Source organism: Somniosus microcephalus, chromosome 11 (genome assembly GCF_052327205.1).
Source record: "Somniosus microcephalus isolate GS21.2 chromosome 11, FLI_Smic_1.0, whole genome shotgun sequence".
Classification (NCBI taxonomy): Eukaryota; Metazoa; Chordata; class Chondrichthyes; order Squaliformes; family Somniosidae; genus Somniosus; species Somniosus microcephalus.
The window spans coordinates 201209862-201231640 of NC_140997.1; positions in this window are offsets into that span (position 1 = coordinate 201209862).

The following is a 21779-nucleotide window of genomic DNA, read 5'->3' on the forward strand; positions in this document are numbered from 1 at the left end:
CTCGTTCCCGACGGAGGTCTAAACGCTGACCTGCTTGCCGCGCCGGCCGTCTCTCGAGTGCACCCTCCCAGTCCGTTATTGCTTGCCTCCGATTTCGCTGCCTGTCTCAGCTGTAGAGCCCGCCGCTGGAGCTCCAGCCTGACGCCCAGGAAGGATTAGCGCAGTACCTGTCACCAGCTTGGCCAGCTGGTGAAACCACAGTTTCTCTTACTTCCTTGAGTCTTCTGGACGCTGGAGGAATCGATGTCCTTGAGGTGCTGCCGAATTGCAGGTAAGTCCGTTTCCACTTCGTCGCCACTGTAGTGTCCGTGTGTAGATAAAGACACTGAAGACAGGAGTTGGTTCATAGGTATTTACTAAGCAAGTCTGCGGGGGGGCGGGGGGGGGGTTTCTAAAGGATATACACAATACACAGGCTTATATAGCCAAGTGGCAATTACCGGCATTACGCACACCTGGGGCTCTTAAAGGCACATACACCATAATTGCTCTTAAAGGCACATACACCACACACTGGTTCTCCCTTATCTATTTTACCAGTTACATCCTCAAAAAAATTCCAGTAGATTCGTCAAGCATGATTTACCTTTTGTAAATCCATGTTGACTTTGTCCGATCCCGTCACTGTTTGCCAAGTGCTCTGCTATTACATCTTTTATAATGGACTCTAGCATTTTCCCCACTACCGATGTCAGGCTTACCGGTCTATAATCCCCCGTTTTCTCTCTACCACCTTTTTTGAATAGTGGGGTTACATTAGCTACCCTCCAATCCATGGGAACTGTTCCAGAGTCAATAGAATTTTGGCAGATGATCAGCAATGCATCTACTATTTCTAGGGCCACTTCCTTAAGTACCATAGGATGTAGATTATCAGGCCCTGGGGATTTATCGGCCTTCAATCCCGTCAATTTCCCCAACACTATTTCCCTACAAATACTGATTTCATTCAGTTCCTCCCTCTCATTAGTCCCTATGTTCCCCGACATCTCTGGGAGGTTATTTGTGTCCTCCTTTGTGAAGACAGAACCAAAGTATGTATTGAATTGGTCAGCCATTTCTTTGTTCCGCATTATAAATTCCCCTGATTCTGACTGCAAGGGACCTACACTTGACTTCACCAATCTTTTTCTCTTCACATATCTATAGAAGCCTTAACAGTCAGTTTTTATGTTCACTACAAGCTTACTCTCAATCTATTTTCCCCTTCTTAATTAATCCTTTCGTCCTCCTTTGCTGAATCCTAAACTGCTCCCAATCTTCAGGTTTGCTGCTTTTTCTGGCCAATTTATATGTCCTCTCCTTGGATATTATGCTATTCCTAATTTCGCTTGTTAGCCATGGTTGAGTCACCTTTTTTGTTTTATTTTTATGCCAAGCCAGGATGAACAAATTCTGTAGTTCATCCATGCGATCTTTAAATGTTTGCCATTGCCTATCCACTGTCAACCCTTTAAGTAATGTTCCCCAATCTATCCTACCCAACTCGCGCCTCATACCATCATAGTTTCCTTTATTTAAATTCAGGACCCTAGTCTCGGAGTCAAATACTTCACTCACATAGTTTTCTAGATCAGTATGTTGAGGAACCAACTAGGGAACAGGCTATTTTAGATCTAGTATTGTGCAATGAGAAATGGTTAATTAATAACCTTGTAGCAAAGGGGCCTTTAGGGGAAAGTGACCATATGATTGAGTTTGAAAGTGATTTAGTTAAATCCAAAACTAGGGTCTTAAATCTAAACAAAGCAAACTACGTAGATATGAGGGGCGAGTTGGCTACGGTAGATTGGGAAACTACATTAAAAAGGTATGACGGTAGAGAAGCAATGGCTAGCATTTAAAGAATTAATACATAATTTACAACAAATATACATTCCTTTAAGGCATAAAAACCCCACAGGAAAAGTGGTCCAACTGTGGCTAACAAGAGAAGTTAAAGATAGTATTAGATCAAAGGAAGAGGCTTATAATATTGCCAAAAAGAGTAGTAAGCCTGAGGATTGGGAGGATTCTAGAATTCAGCAAAGGAGGACCAAGAAATTGATAAAGAAAGGGAAAATAGAATGAGACTAAACTAGCAAGATACATAAAAAAAGACTGTAAAAGCTTCTATAGGTATGTAAAAAGGAAAAGATTAGCAAAAGTAAATGTGGGTCCCTTACAGGCTGAGACAGGAGAAATTATAATGGGGAATAAGGAAATGGCAGAGAAATTAAACAAATACTTTGGACTGGATTTTGATACTGGAGGCATGTAGGAGGCGGGACTACAACTTTTGGGGTTGTAGTCCCGCCTCCATCAAGTTGTGGCCAACCCACGCGATTTTCACTTGATTGACCTTGTTGAGCCCGCCTAACGGGCTCAGCGGGCCAATTAAGGGCCACCTGGCAACAGGGCACGTCACAGATTGACATTTCATCTGTCAAGAGCTTTTGACAGATGAAATATCAGCGTTTGACAGCTCTTTCAAGCTGTGAAACACTGACAATCTGTACTCTAAGTTAATTCTTTCCTCTCAGGCTGATTTAGAGATCTCTCCAGAACAGAAAGCTGAATGCTGCAACTTTTGACAGCTCGCAGCCATTCTGCTTTTTGTGCCGGTGAGATGAGGGACTCCCGAGACCTGAAGGAAGGAAGGCTGTAAAAGGTAAGTAAAACTTCTTTAAACACTTTAAACACACTTACCTCTGCACTCATGCACCCATCACTCACCTGAACACCGGACATCTCGACCCCTCCAAGCCCTTCAGCCAGACGGTCCGCCTCGCTAACTTGGCGTGGTTTGGAGCCGTCGGGAATCCCACACTTCAAGAATAAAAATAGGGATTAGGCTAAAAACTGCCTGTTAACTACCTGTTAACAGGCAGTTAACTGGCACTAATCCCCTTCCCGCCTCGGGGAGGCGGCTCCCAGCACAGGTCGGGTATCCGCCTCCTTTGAAACTGGCATGCAGGCGGGTTGGGGGCAGGATGGGTTCGTGCCCCTCCGATTTCATAATTTTAATCCCCCACACGCCTCCAATCCCGCCTCCACGGACCAATGAAAATCCTGCCCTTTGTGTCTGTCTTCATGGAAGAAGACACAAAAACTTTCCCGGAAATAGTGGAGAACCAAGGCTCTAGCGAGAATGAGGAACTGAAGAAATTAGTAAAAATATATAGTACTGGAGAAATTAATGGGACTGAAAGCTGATAAATCCCCTGGACCTGATGGCCTACATAGGGTTTTGAAAAGGTGGCTATAGAGCTAGTGGATGCAATGGCTGTCATTTTCCAAAATTCCATAGATTCTGGAACAGTTCCCACAGATTGGAAGGTAACAAATGTAACCCCACTATTTAAGAAGAGGGAGAGAAAATGGGGAACTGCAGACCAGTTAGCCTGACATCAGTAGTAGGGAAAATGCTAGAATCTATTATTAAGGACATGGTAACAAGGCACTTAAAAAATAATAGCATTGGGCAGAGTCAACACCGATTTATGAAAGGGAAATCATGTTTGACAAATATGAGGACAGATTGAGTAGACTAGGCCTATATTCTCTGGGGTCTCATTGAAACATACAAAAATCTTACAAGTCTTGACAGGGTAGATGTTTCATCTGGCTGGGGAGTCTAGAACCAGGTATCACAGTCTCAGAATAAGGGGTCGGCCATTTAGGACTCAGATGAGGAGAAATGTCTTCACTCAGAGGGTGGTGAATCTTTGGAATTCTCTACTCCAGAGGGCTGTGGAGGCTCAGTCGTTGAGTATATTCAAGACAGAGATCAATAGATTTTTGAATATTAAGGGAATCAAGAGATATGGGGATAGTGCAGGAAAGTGGAGATGAGGTAGAAGATCAGCCATGATCTTACTGAATGGCAGAGCAGGCTCGAAGGGCCTAATGGCCTACTCCTGCTCCTATTTCTTATGTTCTTATGTCGGAGGGGTAATTGCAGTGTCAGCAGATAAATTGCAAGAAGCATATGGCAGCTTTTCCCCATATTTACGGAGTAAAATGCAGTCCCATTGTAAAATGGAAGTTAGGATGTGTTTTTGTCACAGGGTAAAAGACTATGGTTACTTTGATGCTCAATATAATTAAGCTTGATGTGAGGTACCATTTTCAAAGCATTTGCTTGTGTGACAGAAAGAAAGCATTTTTGTTCATGACATTTCATCTAATTGGCTTTGTTTTTTCTGTCACGGCTCTACGGAATTAATGTCAGATTCACTCACAGAAAGTGATCCAACTTATTTTGTTACACAGTATTCCCACAAGATATGTTGGGGTTGACACCACAGTGTCGGCATAACAGCACCAGGATCACCGAGATGGTCACATCTGGCCTAACGATATATATCCTAATTACTCCCAGCATCTAATGACTATGGGCACAAGGAGAGAAACTAAAGAAAGAAATGGAATCCGGGCTCGCACAGCGGGGAAGCTTGGCTTGGTGGTCAAGGGAAAGAGAGAGGGAGCAGCAGAGGCAGCTGAATGAATGGTCCCAATATTAGTAATAACGAAGTCCAAGTGCTCCTCACACTTGTTGGAGAGAAGGATAGAGGGAAATGAACAGGATGGGACAGAGCAAATGTTTTACTGGGAACAAGGGCATCAAATATGGAGGAAATGAGTGGTTCAGCAGAAAAACAGCTGCAGATTTATCGTGATGAATGGAGGGCCAAAGTTTGGGCATTTGGCAGCTTGAAAGTGCAATTGTAAGTGACTTGGCGGGGGGGGGGGGGGGGGTTCTAGGGGGGTGAGCACACAAAAGTGGTATGTGGGTGGTGGGGAATACAAGGAAGTAGTTGGAGATGGCCTGGTCTGTGATGGGACCATAGGAGTAGAGATGGAAATGTCGAAGGGGTGCCTGTGAATATGGGTAGGAAGGTTTATATGGAGGGAGATATATAGGGAGGAGGACAGGCGGACAGTGAAACCAGAGGAGAGGGACCAAGGGGAGTCGAGATGGAACTTGAAATCCCAGAGGATGAGTTGTTGCTCAGTGCGGAGAGGGGAAAAGGAGGATATCGAGGACGAAACACAGGGTGGGGCTTGGGGGAGCGATTGAGAGCAAGGATTTGAAAAAAAAATTGAGGGGGGTTAAAGTTCAAAAGGAAGAACAATCTTATAACTTAGGAATATTCTTACAAACTTCTGCTTACTGCTCTGCCATTATACACATGGAAGATGAAAAGAGTTCCATTAGTCGTACCCACCACCAGAGTTTACCGGCCAAAACAGGCGCATAGTCAGCGAAGCCACTGGGCCACCTTCCCACTAGTGTCAGCGCAAGGCCGATGCCATGTTGAGGCCCCGGCCTCATTAACAGGCCTCTGGCAAACGGTGGATGCTGTGCTGCAGCTTTCTGGTTATTAGATAGCGGAAAATAGTCTGGTTCACACACCGATCCATTGGGTCTGTGGGGCAGGGGTGGGGGGTAGGCTATCCCAAAGGGTCCTTGAGTGGGCCAGTGGGGGGGCAGGGGGGGGGGCTGTGTGTTTTTTTGGAGAAGCACTCCTGCTCCTCCCCCCCAAAAACATTGTTTCCTGGGCTGATTTCTGAATAGCCATCACCCACCAGCAGTCCCTTTAAGGACCGCGATTTAGGCCACTCTGTGCCTGGGACAAATGGGCAGAGCGTGCGCCATTTTTAAACCTGAAAATTGCAATCAGAGTCGTAAGGCCAGAGTCGGACCCCGGTTCACATAGTTAAGCAGCCTCCTGTCCATTACAGGCAGGTCAGCTGCTTTCCTCATTACAGGCGGGCCTTGGATGTCAAATGAAAGCGGGGAGCTGGCAATTGAAAATCATCTGAGCGGTCTTATCACGCGTCTACCAAGAGACACTGGAAGTATGGACTCTTAAAATACTCAATCCAATTTGTATGCAGCGTGACTATTGTAAATAAACCTGTACAATAGTTTTGCCCGTTTAAGTCTAATGATGCAAATTTTTTGTTCTCCAAAGTGACAGGAGATGCGGTTGAGCATCTTGCGTATTCTCCAGTAATCAATTTACCATGATCAAGATTAATTATTAGATTCTAACTCATTGTGGTACAGGATAAAGACAGAAGCTTTCAGCTTGAAGGAAACTTGGGCTGAATTTTGCCAGCGCTCAGAGTGCGGGTTTGGAGGTGGGTCCGCTGTCGAAATTGAAATGATTGACAGCGGGTTGGGAACCCACTGTGAACCCACCTCCACGCAAGTTTCCAAAGTGTCAGGTCTGCGATTTCAGAACAAACCAGACACCAAGCTTAACTGCCTGTTAAGTGCTTGTTTACTACTACTTTGCCAGCCTATTTCTATTTTACCACTTTTTTTAAATTTTTTTAAATGGTTCACATCGTTCAGAGATCACATCAGGTAAGTATGTCGGGTTCTCTATGTCTCCCCATTGCTGTTAATAGGCGACAGCTGCAAAAGTGGTATGAAAGCTACCATTTCAGAGCTGGTCACTTTCCAATGTCAGAAGCTTGAGCCTTCAGGACTTGGAAGACACTTCTGAGCTGTATGCAGTTTGGAAGGGTTTGGCGTAAACTCTCTATCCACTGTCACCTCCTTGGAGCAAGCTCTCTCACTGTTGACAGATCACTTCTGTCATCTCAACTTCAGCTGCCATCTATTCCAGCAACTTCGGTGCCCTTGAAAAAATCTCACCTTGGTCCTCTGAACCCCTCCATGATCAGCTCCAATACCAACATCACCAGGCACACCAACATCAACTCCAACTTTCTCTGCAATCACCTGATGCTGCACATGACACAGGGCATCAGCACCCGACCACATTGCTGGCCGAAAGACCAGCGATGGCATCACCATGGCCAGATGGCCAGATTTAGTTCACTTCCGACGCTGTACACCCTGGCTGCCACACGATGCGCCAGGTTACCACCACGCCACACCATTACCACAAAGCATTCCTACAATGACCAAGCCATTCCTTTCACACTCATCACCATTGTGGGGGGTAGCGTTGTGTGTCTCCATTCACTGCAACTCACTTCCAAAGGTGAGCACAAATCTGTACAATAAGGTAAAGTGGTGAAAATAAAGATTTCAATGTTTGAAAATGTTAATGAACATTGCATAAAACACCCTTGTGTATTGTTAGATTCTATGATTACACTAGGATGAGGGTGAGTGTGAGGGGTGGCTAGTGAGATGGGGAAGTGATAATGTAGATAGATAGAGAGGGATGGGTGGAGGTGCAAGGTAAGTTGGTGTGAGTAAGGATGTGCAGGAGTAGGATATGGAAGGCAGAGTTATGGAGATGTGTTGAGTGGCACAGCAGGAGGAGGTTGAGTGTGGCTTTGCAGTAACATTTCGTGATCTACTGAGATCATTGAAAGGTTGGCGCCACTGCAGCCTGGTCCTCCTGATGACATCCCTGCTTGTGCCCTCCTGTGCAATGTGCAACCAGGCTGCGTTGGTGTCCTAGGGAGGTCTCTTCCGCTCTTGGAAGGGAAGAGAACCTCCCTGCGTGCTATGATTCCCTTATGGAGGGAGTCATGCGAGAGCCTGGGTGCAGCCGAGCACCTTTGTGCAGTGCTTGTCAGTGTTTGACGCACCTCAATGCTGTAGAACACTGATAGCAGGACTGTCAAAATGAATGCGGTCGTGGTCCCTTTAAGGAAACCGGCTGATGACACGTCATCAAATGACGTCATCAGACCCGCTTCCTTTTAATTGGCCAGGAACCCCGCAGGGCGGGCTTAACAAGCCCCATTAACAGAAAATCCTTTTTACTGAGCGGCTGCAGCCGGGAGCGCAACCGGAACCCACCAACCAGCACTCCCGCCATGATCCCGCCTCCGCTGGCGAAATCGCAGCCTTTGTATGGAAACGATCAGCAATCTGATTGCAAAGTAGTATTGGAAAAAGTCTGAACTGCAACAACAAATTAATATGAATACCTTAATCCAATTAAATAGCTCAAATTCTAATTAAAACAAATATTTTCTGATTCAAACCCACATCTTGATATAAATTAGTAATTTCTATGGAAAATAGCATCCCAAATAACAATGTATTTACATAATTTGCATAGAAATTCAATCAGAAAATACTAGCATGGAAAAGGCTTTGGGAAATTTAGAGTTTTTGAAATGGGTCACAAACACGTAAAAGCCATGGAGCATCTTTTTGGGATGTGTGACCACATGAGAAAACTGGGGAAGTTAGCCTCAGATGTACATATTAATTATTTATACCACCACCATTTGCTTTAATCAGTTTTTTTCCAATGAGAGCAAAACTATAATTATCTCTAACTTATAAAGCACGATATTAATTTTCAAAGCAGTTTACTGCAAGCTGACATTTTAGATTGCACTGTAATTAGAAACAAAAAAATATTAAAATAGGCAATTCACTGCATGCTTTCAATATTAATTCGTTGCGGTATCAACCCATGCCTGGTAAAGCAGGTAAAGCTGTTGACAAAAATTTTAAGTATAAAAGGCATACTGAACAATTTTCATTTTCTACCATTTTCAGTATCTGATGGCTTGCACCACAGCTATGGAATTCCGATCAGAAAATCTACATCTCAGAATTCAATGCATTTTCAGCTTTAAAAAAATTGAAATAGTAAGACAGTAGAACCTACCACATACAAGCTGCATCTTTCTGCAATCCACGAGTTAATATAATTTGCCAGATTATACCAGCAATTTATATAATAGAAGGAAATTCTAATGTCATCTGTTTGTAGTGAAATCCAACAGAATACCATCCCCTGTTCCCAGAATACCATCTACTATCGATGCAATATCTTGCTCATCCTATCACATCTATATAGAAAATATTTGTACACCATTAGTATAAAGTTTTTTTTTTTTTAAACTGTTGAAACTGCATGCCTGCGCTACAATCGAATGCTTGATAAATACCTATGGCAAACATATCACGCTGTACCTGTTTCCCAGGCAATATAAGTGGCCAGTCACAGGCAACACACCTACTCTTCAGTTACTGTAACAAGTGTAAGTAACAAGACATACAGCAGCAACAGTAAACCCAGAGCAGAAACCTGATGCTTTCACACCAGTGTTAGACACAAGAAATTTTTTAAGGTATTACACCCATACCATAAAAAGGAATTGTCAAACCAAGTAATCACATTGATATATACAGCAACATCTTTGCCTATTTTAATTCAAGTTAATCTCTCCCCTACTATGCATGAATAGAAGGCACTACATAGTAGCAAAATAATACAATTGGTATTTAACAGACAGTCACCAGGAGTAACTTCAGCATATAGTATCCCAAATTAAGTAGTGTATTTGCAGCACAGTGAAACTTACTGCTGATTTTCAAATAGAAAACTATACCCAATACAGTGATACAGATTGTTATTTTTAACTCTGGATTAACATTCAAAACAAGTGACACAGCAGAAAAGTGTAAAGCAAGTATAAAACAAGAGACCGAGGACCCAAAAATGTGCGGGGATTTGCTCCTGACCCAAGTGCTGGGACGTGCCCTCCAGGAACCTCCGTCACTGACCCCACTGGAGTATTCGGGGTCAAGGAGAGGTTTGCAAAATTTAAACATTACTGGCGGGCATTCACGCCAAAACCGGGAGGGGGGGGGGGGGTGGAAGGGAAGAGAAAGAGAGGGGCAGGCAATGTGGCGCTGGGCTGCCACAAGTGCACCAGCTGGTGGCACTGGTAAAGCAAACAATTTTTTCCCCCCCAAAAGCCAGTCAGTCCATTTTGCACTTTCTTTAGGGATCCAGGCCAAGGCCCTTGGTGGGCTCCACAGCCACCATGCCAAGGGCCGGTATATGCCTTGTTGACTTGGGTGTTCAGCATACCCAGGCCAGAAGCGAGGAATTTCCTAGCCTGGGAATTCTCTCATCTCCCCTCGCCTCCACAACCCACAACCCCCTCCCGCCCGCTCCACTCCCTTGGAAGCCATATTTGGAGGATGGAAATTCTGTCCCAAACAGGCACCACCAGAACTACACGCAGAGGCCAGGACCCAGCATACCCAGATCCTGGTCCAATTTCTGGCCCTTCTGCTGTTCTCCCATCACTGTGGGAATGCGCTGCTGGGGGTGTGGAGTTTCAGTCCCACTTTTGCAAAAATGAAAGCAACAAATCATAAACAGAAAATATATTCATTAACAGTAAAAAGTAAATAAATCCTTCATTAGGTAGTTCTAGAACAATTAATTGCTATGGATGAACATTTTTAAAATAAAGTTATTTAAGTTGTAAGCACTAAACTCCAAATATGTTGCATAAAAGTATCATTTTGTGAAATGCCATTGTACATTTGATGCATAATCTAGAGGTTATTCAAACTATGGTTTCTAGTTTAGTGACTGGTAATATAACACACAACAATCCATCAAAGCATTAATTAAGAATAAGCCTATAAATAAGTAATGATGAGCAACTGATCCTTTTTAGACGAGGCTATATGGATTCACTTCAAAATGTAATTTGTAGAAAAGGGATTTATTTTGAGCATATCAGAATTTTCCAATCAGACAATCGAATATCAATACTGCCAATTTCATATATAAAGAAAGATGGGGTTATAAACATGACACAAAACAGCCAGTCACTGATTCCAAATTATTCTTGTGTTCCAATTTAGAGATTCTGAAATGTGATGTTCCAAATGTAAAACTTGGATTTTCTCAAGCCTATCAGGTACTGTCTCATGACCTATTCAAGGAATGAGGAACAGACTACAGTGAGCAATTGACAACTTCAACTTTCTTTGAATCTTTTCGGAAATTAGCATGCAATTAAAATTTTCTACGAGGGCATTTTGGTTCGATTTGTGGGCCATCTTTACACCAAAAAAGGTGCTATAGATAACAATCTACCATTAACACTAATGTTCCTCATTTTTGCTGGCTCTACCCGATTTTGGGTCATGCATCGGAATAGAAGAACCCTTTACATTTAAAAGCTACGGCACAATACCCCAGTATTGCCATCGATGGAGATCCAGTTAGCAGAGTTTTCATTCTTTTTAATTTGCATGACCAATTCTACAGCAATTTCAAAATGATGTAAAGCTTTATTACATGTTAAAAACTTGAAATTTGGGGGTTGTCTTTGCTTGGTGCATGCGCTCCATATTCTGGAAAGCTTTTGGGGGGGGGGGGGGGGGAATCACAAGATGGGAGAAAATTAAACGGTTTCCAGGGTTTTTTTTGTAGTAAACCACTAACCTATTTATACCCGCTATTTCTTTCATCTCCAAAAGTTACATCTTGCTGAGGAAATAGTTAGAATTGGTTTCCTTTAGCTCAGATTCCAAAACATCTTATTGTCTCTTCTTTCTAATGACTATTCAGATTCAAGAGTAAAATCTAGCTCCAATTTTCCAGCGGCTATACAGCAGATAAGCAGTGGCAAACATTTTGAGAAATAATGAATAATTCACAACAAATATGCATTCCCTTAAGGAATAAAATCTCCATTGGAAAAGTGGTACAGCCATGGCTAACTACAGAAGTTAAGGATAGCATTAGATTAAAGGAAGAGGCCAAAAAGAGTAGCAAGCCTGAGGATTGGGAGGATTTTAGAATTCAGCAAAGGAGGACCAACAAATTGATAAAGAAAAAGAATATATGAGAGTAAACTAGCAAGAGACATGAAAACAGATTGTAAAAGCTTCTATAGGTATGTAAAAAGGAAGAGAGAGATTAGTGAAAGTAAACGTGGGTCCCTTCCAGGCAGAGACAGGAGACATTATAATGGGGAATAAGGAAATGGCAGAGATTAAACAAATACTTTGTATCTGTCTTCACGGAAGACACAAAAGAAATTCCGGAATAGTGGGGAACCAAGGGTCTAGTGAGAATGAGGAACTTAAAGAAATTAGTATTAGTAAAGAAATAGTACTGGAGAAATTAATGGGACTAAAAGCTGACAAATCCCATGGACCTGATAGCCTACATCCTAGAGTTTTAAGAGGAGGCTATAGAGATAGTGGATGCATTAGTTTTGATCTTCTAGAATTCCCTAGATTCTAGAACAGTCCCCACAAATTGGAAGGTAGCAAATGTAACCTTGCTATTCAAAAAAGGAGAGAAAACAGGAAACTATAGACCAGTTAGCCTGACATCAGTAGTAGGTAAAATGCTAGAATCTATTATTGGGGACATGGTAACAAGGCACTTAGAAAAAACATAATATGATTGGGCAGAATCAACACGGATTTATGAAAGGGAAGTAGTGTTTGACAAATCTAGTAAGAGTTTTTTGAGGTTGTAACTAGCAGGGTAGATAAGGGGGAAACCAGTGGATGTAGTGTACAGGAAACTTTCTGGTATCCGGCACGGCCGGGACCGACGTGTTGCCGGTTCATCAACAATTCCGGATAACCGAACGCTATAGTAAAAGATACGGAGCTCAGAGCTCCGTATAAAGCAACAAACCCACAGCTTCAAAACAATCGGCACAAGTTGCAAGCGTCTCTGTAGCTTAGCAACAGCTTCAGCTACACCCTTGCACAGCAACAAATGGAGTAAAATAACTAAAAGTAAAAAAAGTTACCTGAACAGACTCCTGAATTTTGCCGGTGGATAGAGCGTTCCGGTTATTTAGGGGCCGGTTAATCGAAAGTTTCCTGTATTTGAATTTTCAGAAAGCATTCGAAAAAGTGCCACACAAGAGGTTATTACACAAAATTAGGGCTCAGTGAATTGGGGGTAATATATGAGCATGGATTGAGGATTGTTTAACGGAGAGAAAACAGTAGGAATAAACGGTCATTTTCGGGTTGGCAGGCTGTAACTAATGGGGTTCCATAAGGATCGGTGCTTGGGCCTCAGCTATTTACAATCTACATCAATGCCTTGGATGAGGTGACCGAGTGTAATGTATCCATGTTTGCTGATGATACAAAGCTAGGTTGTGAGGAGGACGCAAAGAGGCTGCAAAGGGATATAGATAGGTTAAGTGCGGGGACAAGAACATGGCAGATGGAATAGAACGTGAAATGTGAAGTTATCCACTTTGGTAGGAAAACTGGAAAAGCAGAATATTTTTTAAATGGTGAGAGATTGGGAAATGTTGGTGTTCAGAGGGACCTGGGTGTCCTTGTACACAAATCAATGAAAGTTAACATGCAGGTACATCAAGCAATTAGGGAAGGAAATGGTATGTTATCCTTCATTACAAAAGGATTGGAGTAAAGAAGTCTTATTGGAAATATATAGGGCCTTGGTGAGACCACACCTGGAGTACTGTGTACAGTCTTGGTCTCCTTACCTAAGGAAGGATATACTTGCCTTAGAAGGAGTGCAACAAAGGTTCACCAGACTGATTCCTGGGATGGGGGGATTGTCCTATGAGGAGAGATTGAGGAGACTAGGCCTATATACCCTAGAATTTAGAAGAATGAGAGATGATCTCATGGAAACATAAAATTCTTACAGGGCTTGACAGGGTAGATGCAGGGAGGAGGTTTCCCCTGGCTGGGGAGTCTAGAGCCAGGGGTCACAATCTCAGAATAAGGGGTCGGCCATTTAGGACTGAGATGAGGAGAAATTTCTTCACTCAAAGGGTTGTGAATCTTTGACTGGAATTCTCTATCCCAGAGGGCTGTGAATGTTTATTGAGTATATTCAAGACAGAGATCGATAGATTTTTGGATATTAGGGGAATCAAGGGATATGGGGATAGTGCGGGAAGGTGGAGTTGAGGTAGAAGACCAACCAAGATCTTACTGAATGGCGGAGCAGGCTCAAAAGACCGAATGGCCTACTTCTGCTCCTATTTCTTATATTCTTTGTTCGTATGTTCATAAATGGCACGCAGCAATTCATTTTTTCCCCTTTGAATGGTCTATAATTTGTATTCTTTAGAACTGAAAATGTGCATATGTTTCAAATTAGCACAAGTAGTTACATTTTTGGAGCCTTACATTATTACAGTTCTTTATCCCTTTAACCAGTAACCCCATAAGCAGGATAAGCCATGTTCTATCATTATTCAGGTCCTATTTAGCTTAATTCCAGAACTACAAGTTCAAAACTGCTGTAAAGCCAGCTATGAACCTTTGCCAATCCTCTCTATTTAGATGTAGAGTTTGCCCCTTCTTACTGGACCAGGACTGCTGAAGCATTAGACTAAGGAAATTGCTGGCTTGCCCTTCTCACATGTACAATTTCCCTTATTGTTTATATGCTTTCAGCAACCACCAGGACAGGGGTACTCACTAACTTTCAGCCAACTGCCATGATTCCAGCCAGAACTTTGAGGGCTCTACTCACAAAGCTACCAGACCACTTCCTGCCCCAAACACAGCAGCACACTTCCCACTCTTTCTTCCCCAAATTATGATATTCTTAAAAACCAATCGTCTGCTTTTCATTGTTGATAGGAATCATTTTTAAAACACAATAACCTACAAGACAGAACACCAAACTGCTTACTTTCCAGCTAAGTGTTTCTCAGAAAAGCAAGCGGTGATTGAATACTTTTCCCTTTTGCAACATACTTTGTAATTGACAGAATTTGTGTCATTTTTAGTTCAGAGTTTAACTTGACTTTCACATTCGCAGTAGTCTTAGAATTTTAAATGATAGTTCACTTAAAAAAAACTGTACACAGCAGTACTGCAATGGATTCTTCACACACTAGGAATTATACCCTTATGCTGGTGGACCTGAAGATTTCCAGTACAGGAAACTTTCTGGTATCCGGCACGGACGGGACCGATGTGTTGCCGGTTCATCAACAATTCCGGATAACCGAACGTAATAGATACGGAGCTCAGAGCTCCGTATAAAGCAACAAACCCTGTTGCAACAGCTTCAAAACAATCGGCACAAGTTGCAAGCGTCTCTGTAGCTTAGCAACAGCTTCAGCTACACCCTTGCACAGCAACAAATGGAGTAAAAAAAGTAACTAAAAGTTAAAAAAAAAAGTTACCTAAACCGACTCCTGAATTTTGCCAGTGGATAGAGCGTTCCGGTTATTTAGGGGCCGGTTTAATCGAAAGTTTCCTGTATTTTGTTTCTATTTCAGAGTTCTAACATTTGCAGGTCTTTTAAATATTAAAATGACAAACGAGTTAGATGTCTAATTCACAGTAGTCAAGCCAACTGCACACAAATTGACACATTGGTCGTTTAAGCATCTGGCTATTTCTATTTACATACAATAGATTTTTTCTCATTGAATTCGGACTGGACTTAGAAACTAATCAATATCATGAGTCTCAGTGGGATCAGGAGAGGTGGCAACAGTGGAAATGCATTAGGATTGAATTGAATCTTGCCACAGAACACAACTGCGGCTTGTCAAGTGGAGGTCATGTAATAAGTATCCCTGTACAAGGATGGAAACATCTACATTAGGGTTCCCTCTTGCTGCACCCGGTTATGTCACTTAAAATGGATGACAATGTGTGTGGTTCTCAAAATCTTTGCTTTTCTACATAAATCGGTACAAATAGGAACATTTTACATGTGGCGATTATTCAGGTTACAGAACCTATTTTTACTGCTCTCTAAAAATTTCCTAAAAATATACTGCAACGTGGAGGATGTGCGTTGACAAAAGAAAATAGCAAGAAAATCAGAAAATCACAAAGAAGACAAACAAAAAAAGAAGTAAACCAAGCTACAATTGCAATAGAATATGCAGCCATCTTATTCATATAATTAGAACTTTAGCTAATTAAAATAACCCGACGGGATGCCTTGTAGGTTGGGATGATTGATGGGGCACTGTGACTGTACTGGGCTCTCACAAGGGTTTGTTAAGAAATTGAAGGATCAGTCTCGTCCAGAGAAATATACTTTTGGATGATCAATCATGAAGCACACTGACAACAGCCTGCAACATTTACACTGTAAATAACTCTGCGCTCACCTTAGAAACTGTCAGACTCATGCAAATTTGATTTGCTCAACCATTCCCTCACCTCCACCTTTGATGCCCTTGTCCCCAGCAGAACCTTTACTCTCTCCACATCCCGGTTGTTCGCCGGTATTTCCTCCATCTTCACTCAAGTCCAAGTGGTGCAGACCACATCACGCATTATTGGGCCTCATTCTCCCCTGCCTAAACCACCCGCTGTCCATGGTAATCCAAAGAATGAACCAATTTGAAAAGGCAGCTCCAAGAAGTAGATGCATATGATGTTGAGTGTTTTTTTTAAATTTAAAAACTTTGCATTTTCTCAGTTAAACCCAAAAATGGAGAACCTTAAACTATGTCGGAATAAAACTATGATTGTTGCATTACATTTGAGGTTATGTTTCTGGCTGGCTAGAAACCTGAACATGACGAGGAGTTTCAACTGTACAGAGTTTGCATGACAGCTAAAGAATATACATGAATGTAGCTACTAACACCATAGTATTTAATTTAAATGCAAACAGAGTCCACAGAATACTGCACTCTCAACAAACAATGAAAGCTTGTTGTAGGTTTAGGCACTTTGGCATTTCCAGAAACAAGAGCAGACATGATTTCAGCAACTACTCTGAATACCATGGAAGTGGACAGAAGCCTGGAATCAAATCATATGACATTACAACTGGCATATTTAGAACACTTCATATTAAACAGGAATAACTCTTTAAAAGGCTACAACACACTGCTCCCACCACTACTGTCAGATTCCAGTAAGCCCTCCCCTAATCCAGGCACTGGCCCCACCAATGCTCCAAAACATCCTCGCCATTCCTGCTGGACCCGAGGACCACCCACCCCGCACCCCCCTCCCTCCCTCCCCAGACTTTCCTTGTCCCCTGAAGAACATCCTCCCTTTCCAACACTACAATGTCTTCCTTAATCAGCACTGCCACCCCACCTCCCTTTTTTCCTTCCCCATCTTTTCTGAACACCTTGTACCCTTGATTAAGTGCCCAGTCCTCACCGTTTTTAAGCCACGTTTCTGTTATTGCCACAACATCATATTGCCACACGGCTAGCTGTACTTGTAGCTCACCAACCTTATTCACCACACTGTATGTTTACATACATGCATTCTAGACACATTTTTGAATTTTTCGTAGTCTTTCTTAGTCTGCTCCTATCTAATAAGGTACTACTACCACCTCCAGTACTATCTTCTCTAGAAAAGATAGGGAAGGAAAAAAGGGAGGTGGGGTGAGTGTGCTGATTAAGGAAGACATTACAGTGTTGGAAAGGGAGGATGTTCTTGAGGGGACAAGGACAGAATCCATTTGGTTAGAGTTGAGGAGCAAAAAAGGTATGATCACACTATTGGGGGTATTCTATAGGCCTCCAAATAGTGAGAGGGAGATAGAGGAGCAAATCTGCAGGGAAATCTCAGAGATATGCAAGAGCTAGAGTGGTGATATTGGGGGACTTTAATTACCCAAATATCGATTGGGATAACGCTACGGTAAAGGCAAAGGAGGGGGAGGAATTTCTGAAATGGCTTCAAGAGAATTTCCTTGACCAGTATGTTCTTGGCCCAACTAGGAAGGAGGCATTGCTGGATCTGGTGCTGGGGAATGAGGTGGGCCAGGTCGACCAAGTGACTGTGGGAGAACACTTGGGTATGAGTGATCATATCATAAGATTTAGATTAGCAATGGAGAGGAGCAAGGAACAATCTAGAATAGAACTTTTAAACTGGAATAGGGCTAACTTCAATGGGATGTGAAAGGATCTAGCCAGGGTAAAATGGAACTAAAGACTGACAAGAAAATCTGTAATGGAACAATGGGTGATCTTTAAGGAGATGTTCCAATTACAGGCTAGGTACATTCCAACTAGAGGGAAGAGTAAGGGAACCAAAGCAAGGGCTCCTTGGATGACAAGGGAGATAGAGAAGATGATGAAACAAAAAAAGAGGGCATATGATGCATGTCAGGTGAATTCTTCAAGGGAGAACCAGACCAAATACAGTAAGTTGAGAGGGGACGTGAAGATGAAAATAAGATTAGCAAAGAGAGAATGAGAGTAGAGTGGCAGTTAACATAAAAGGGAACCTAAAAATCTTCTACCGGCATGTAAACAGTATGCGGGTAGTAAGAGGCAGGGTGGGGCTTATTAGAGACAAAGATGATCATATATGCTTAGAGGCGCAAGGTTAGAATACTCAATGAGTACTTTGTATCGGTGTTTACTAAGGAGGTGGATGCTGACAAAATATCGGTAGAAGTGGAAAAGGTAGAAGCAATGGAAGGGGTAAAAATTGATAGACAGGATATACTAGAAAGGCTGGGTATGCTTAGAGTGGACAAGTCGCCTGGTCCAGATGGCTTGCATCCCAGGTTGTTAAGGGAATTGGGGGAGGAGATAGCGGAAGGGCTTGCCATAATTTTCCAATCTTCCCTAGGTGCGGGGGAGGTGCCTGAAGATTGGAAAGTGGCAAATGTGACACCATTGTTCAAGAAAGGGTGTAAGGACAATCCCAGTAACTACAGGCTGGTCAGTTTAACATCAGTGGTGGGTAAAGTTTTAGAAACAATAGTCAAGGCACTTGGAGAGGTTTAAGCTAATTAAGGAGAGCAAACACGGATTTGTAAATGGCAGATCGTGTTTGACTAATCTAATTGAATTTTTTGATGAAGGGAATGCAATGGATGTTGTCTACATGGCTTTTCAGAAGGCGTTTGACAAAGTACCACATAGAAGGCGGGTTAACAAAATTGATGCTCATGGAATAGGTGGGTCAGTGGCAGCTTGGATAAGGAATTGGCTTAAGGGCAGAAAATAACAAGTTGTGGTAAATGGCTGTTTTTCAGACTGGAGGATGGTAGCCAGTGTTGTCCCCCCAGGTGATGTCCCCCCAGGTGATGGTACAAGGAGACACAGATTTAAGGTTTTGGGCAACAGATACTGGGGGGATGTGAGGAAAAATTATTTTTACGCAGCGGGTGGTGATGACCTGGAATTCGCTGCCGACGGAAGTGGTGGAAGCGGAGACACTCAATGTTTTCAAGGGGAGACTGGATAGGCACTCGAGGGAAATAAGCTTGCAGGGCTACGGGGATAGAGTGGGGGAATGGGACTGACTGGATTGCTCTACAGAGCGCTGGCACAGACTCAATGGGCCAAATGGCCTCCTTCTGTGCCGTTATGACTCTGACTTCCTGCCTGCCCCCAACATCAAAAACAACCACTTAGTTATAAAAAAATCATATGAAAAATGTGTGCCTTTGCACCAATTTTAATATTTGTTTACCTAATTTTATGAAAACATTAAAAGATGCATTTTAGAATGAAGTTTGAAATGAAGTTTCATAGCAAACTATTGTGAAGTTTGTTTTTTTAACTTCAGAAATGAAGTGTCCCTCAGATAAAGAATTACAGAGAAATAGGATTATTAGAACACCCATGTTTATTTGTAATTAGAATATCCAAACAATACTTTGTTTATAATCAGGAGAATTATAGAAAGTACAGTAGGGAGGCGAAGGGCGATTGGAAGAGCTAAAAGGAAGCATGAAAAAATTCTAGCACATAATATAAAAAAGGAAATAAGGGTTTTTAGGTATAAAAAGTAAAAGGATAGTTAAAAAGAGAGGGTCGGACCACTTGGAAATCATTGGGCGGAATCCAACTGTGGAGAATGATGGAATGGTGGAAACATTAAATAAATATAAAAAGCTGGTATCAGTGATTATGAAGCAGTCGGATTGTTGTAAAAACCCAAATATCTCAATAATGTCCTTTAGGAAAGGAAACCTGCCATCCTTACCCAGTCTGCCCTTCATGTGACTCCAGTCCCAAACACGAACAAGGTTGACTTTTAACTGCCCTTTGAAGGGCCTAGCAAGACAGTTTTAGCAAACACCGTCAATGGTTCAAGGCTACCCCACCTTCTTCATTCTAGAGATTGACAATAAATTCTATCCCTCCTAGCAATGCCAATATCCTGAGAATTAATTTCAAAAAGTAATTAAAAATTGATGGAAAAATTATGGTGGAGGTAAGAAAGTAGATGTACTATGGGAGGATATGGAACAAATAACTGTAGAAAAGGAATTGGTTCTGAAAAGAATAAGTGGAGCTCAAGGATAAGTCACCAGGCACTGATGGAATGTACCCTAGATTGTTGAAAGTCAGAGGGGAGATAGCAGAGATTCTGGTCACAATTTTTCAATCCTCATTGAATATGTAAATTGCACTATGGGATTGGAGAGTAGCCGGTGTAACCCAGTTCATCCAATGTCAGTTGTGGGCAAACTCAGAATCCATAATTTGAGATAAAATTAGCAAGCACTTAGAAATGTATGAGTTAATCAAAATGTAATAATTTTGTGAAGGAATGACTGATTGGATAGAGGGAATGCAGTAGATGCAGTGTATATGGGTTTTCAAAAGGTGTCTAAATATGTTGTCTCAAGAGGTTCATTAGAAAAATTGTGTCACATGGTAGAAGAGGAAATGTAGTAACATGCGTAGAAGGTTGATTGAAAAACAGGAAAGAGAGAGTTAGGGAAAATGGGTGTTCCCATATTGGAGACGAGTTAGAAGTGGTATACCCCAGGGTTCACTGCTGGTCCATTTTGTTCTCGATAGATAGATACATATAACAAAAGTAGGTTGTTTCTCAAACAGTGAGGAGGACTTTCAAAGACTTCAGGAAGACCAAGACGGTTAAGAAGAATCGGCAGACAAGTGCCACATTCAATTTAATGCAGACACATGTGAGGGAATACATTTCAAGTGAAAGAGCAAGCAATGGGAATATACATTTAATGGAAAGACAGTGAAGAGTGTACATAAACAAAGAGACCTTGAGGATCAAATTCCCTGTAAGTGCAAGTGCAGATAGATAAATCAATAATAAAGGCCAATATAATTTTGGAATTTATAAATAGGGGCATTGAATACAAGAGTAAATCTATATATATATAAACGAGTCGATCTGTCTGTCTATCTGTCTGTCTGTCCTTCTGTCCTCACGTGTGCGTCTGTCCGGCTATGCGCTCGAAAGTTAGAGCGTACCTACGCGTGCATTACGTCGAAAGAAAGCTTACCTTTCCAAAACGGTCGTAAGCGTATTTACGTTTTGGCCGGACAAAAATCGCGCCCGCGGTATCGGAAAAACGTTTAAAATTCCGCTCATTAGCATCTCATTATCCGCTCATTAGCGACAGAGTGACCTCGAGGTCGATCAATCGTACACCGGGTTCCTGGCGCGTGCGGCCGGGCCCTACTACGGTCGAGTGACGGGACGATTGACCAATCCTACGCTTTGGTGACCTGACGGTCGACCAATCGGTGCGTGTGTGGGCGGACCTTATCGTTCTGAACCGAGGTGAGTCGCTGCCATCTTGATTCCAAACTTTTCCTTTCTTTTTCCCGCTTTCTGCGACTTTCAAAAAAACGTTGCTTTTAAAACACATTTTGTTTTTTAAAAAAGTTAATTACTTTCTAAATCTTTTATCTAATCTCATTAATTTTCCTACCTTTCCCCGTTTTTCCAGGTAGGCCTCGAAGCCTCGGCCTCTCCTCCGCACCCACGCCCGAGCTAGGCACCTCCCGGCCCCAGTCAACAAGCGGCCCCTGATCGCCGCCATCTTTGTGAAGGCTGGAAGGGCGGGCCTCAGCCGAGCGCCGCTACCTTAGTAAAGGGTGCGCACGCAGTAGGAGCAACTGAGACATGGCGTCTCTCTGTTCCCCGCTCGGCTCGGGCGGGGCTCTCGGGAGTGCTGATCTCGGGCGGGGCTTGGAGAGCGGGAAGGGTTACCCCGGCAACCGGGCCCGCCGGCCGTCTCTCACAGCCGCAATCGGCGCTCTTCAAGCCAGCTCGGGAGGGCGGGGCCATGTCAGTGCGTGGGGGAGCACGGAGCTACATGGAGCCATCGCCG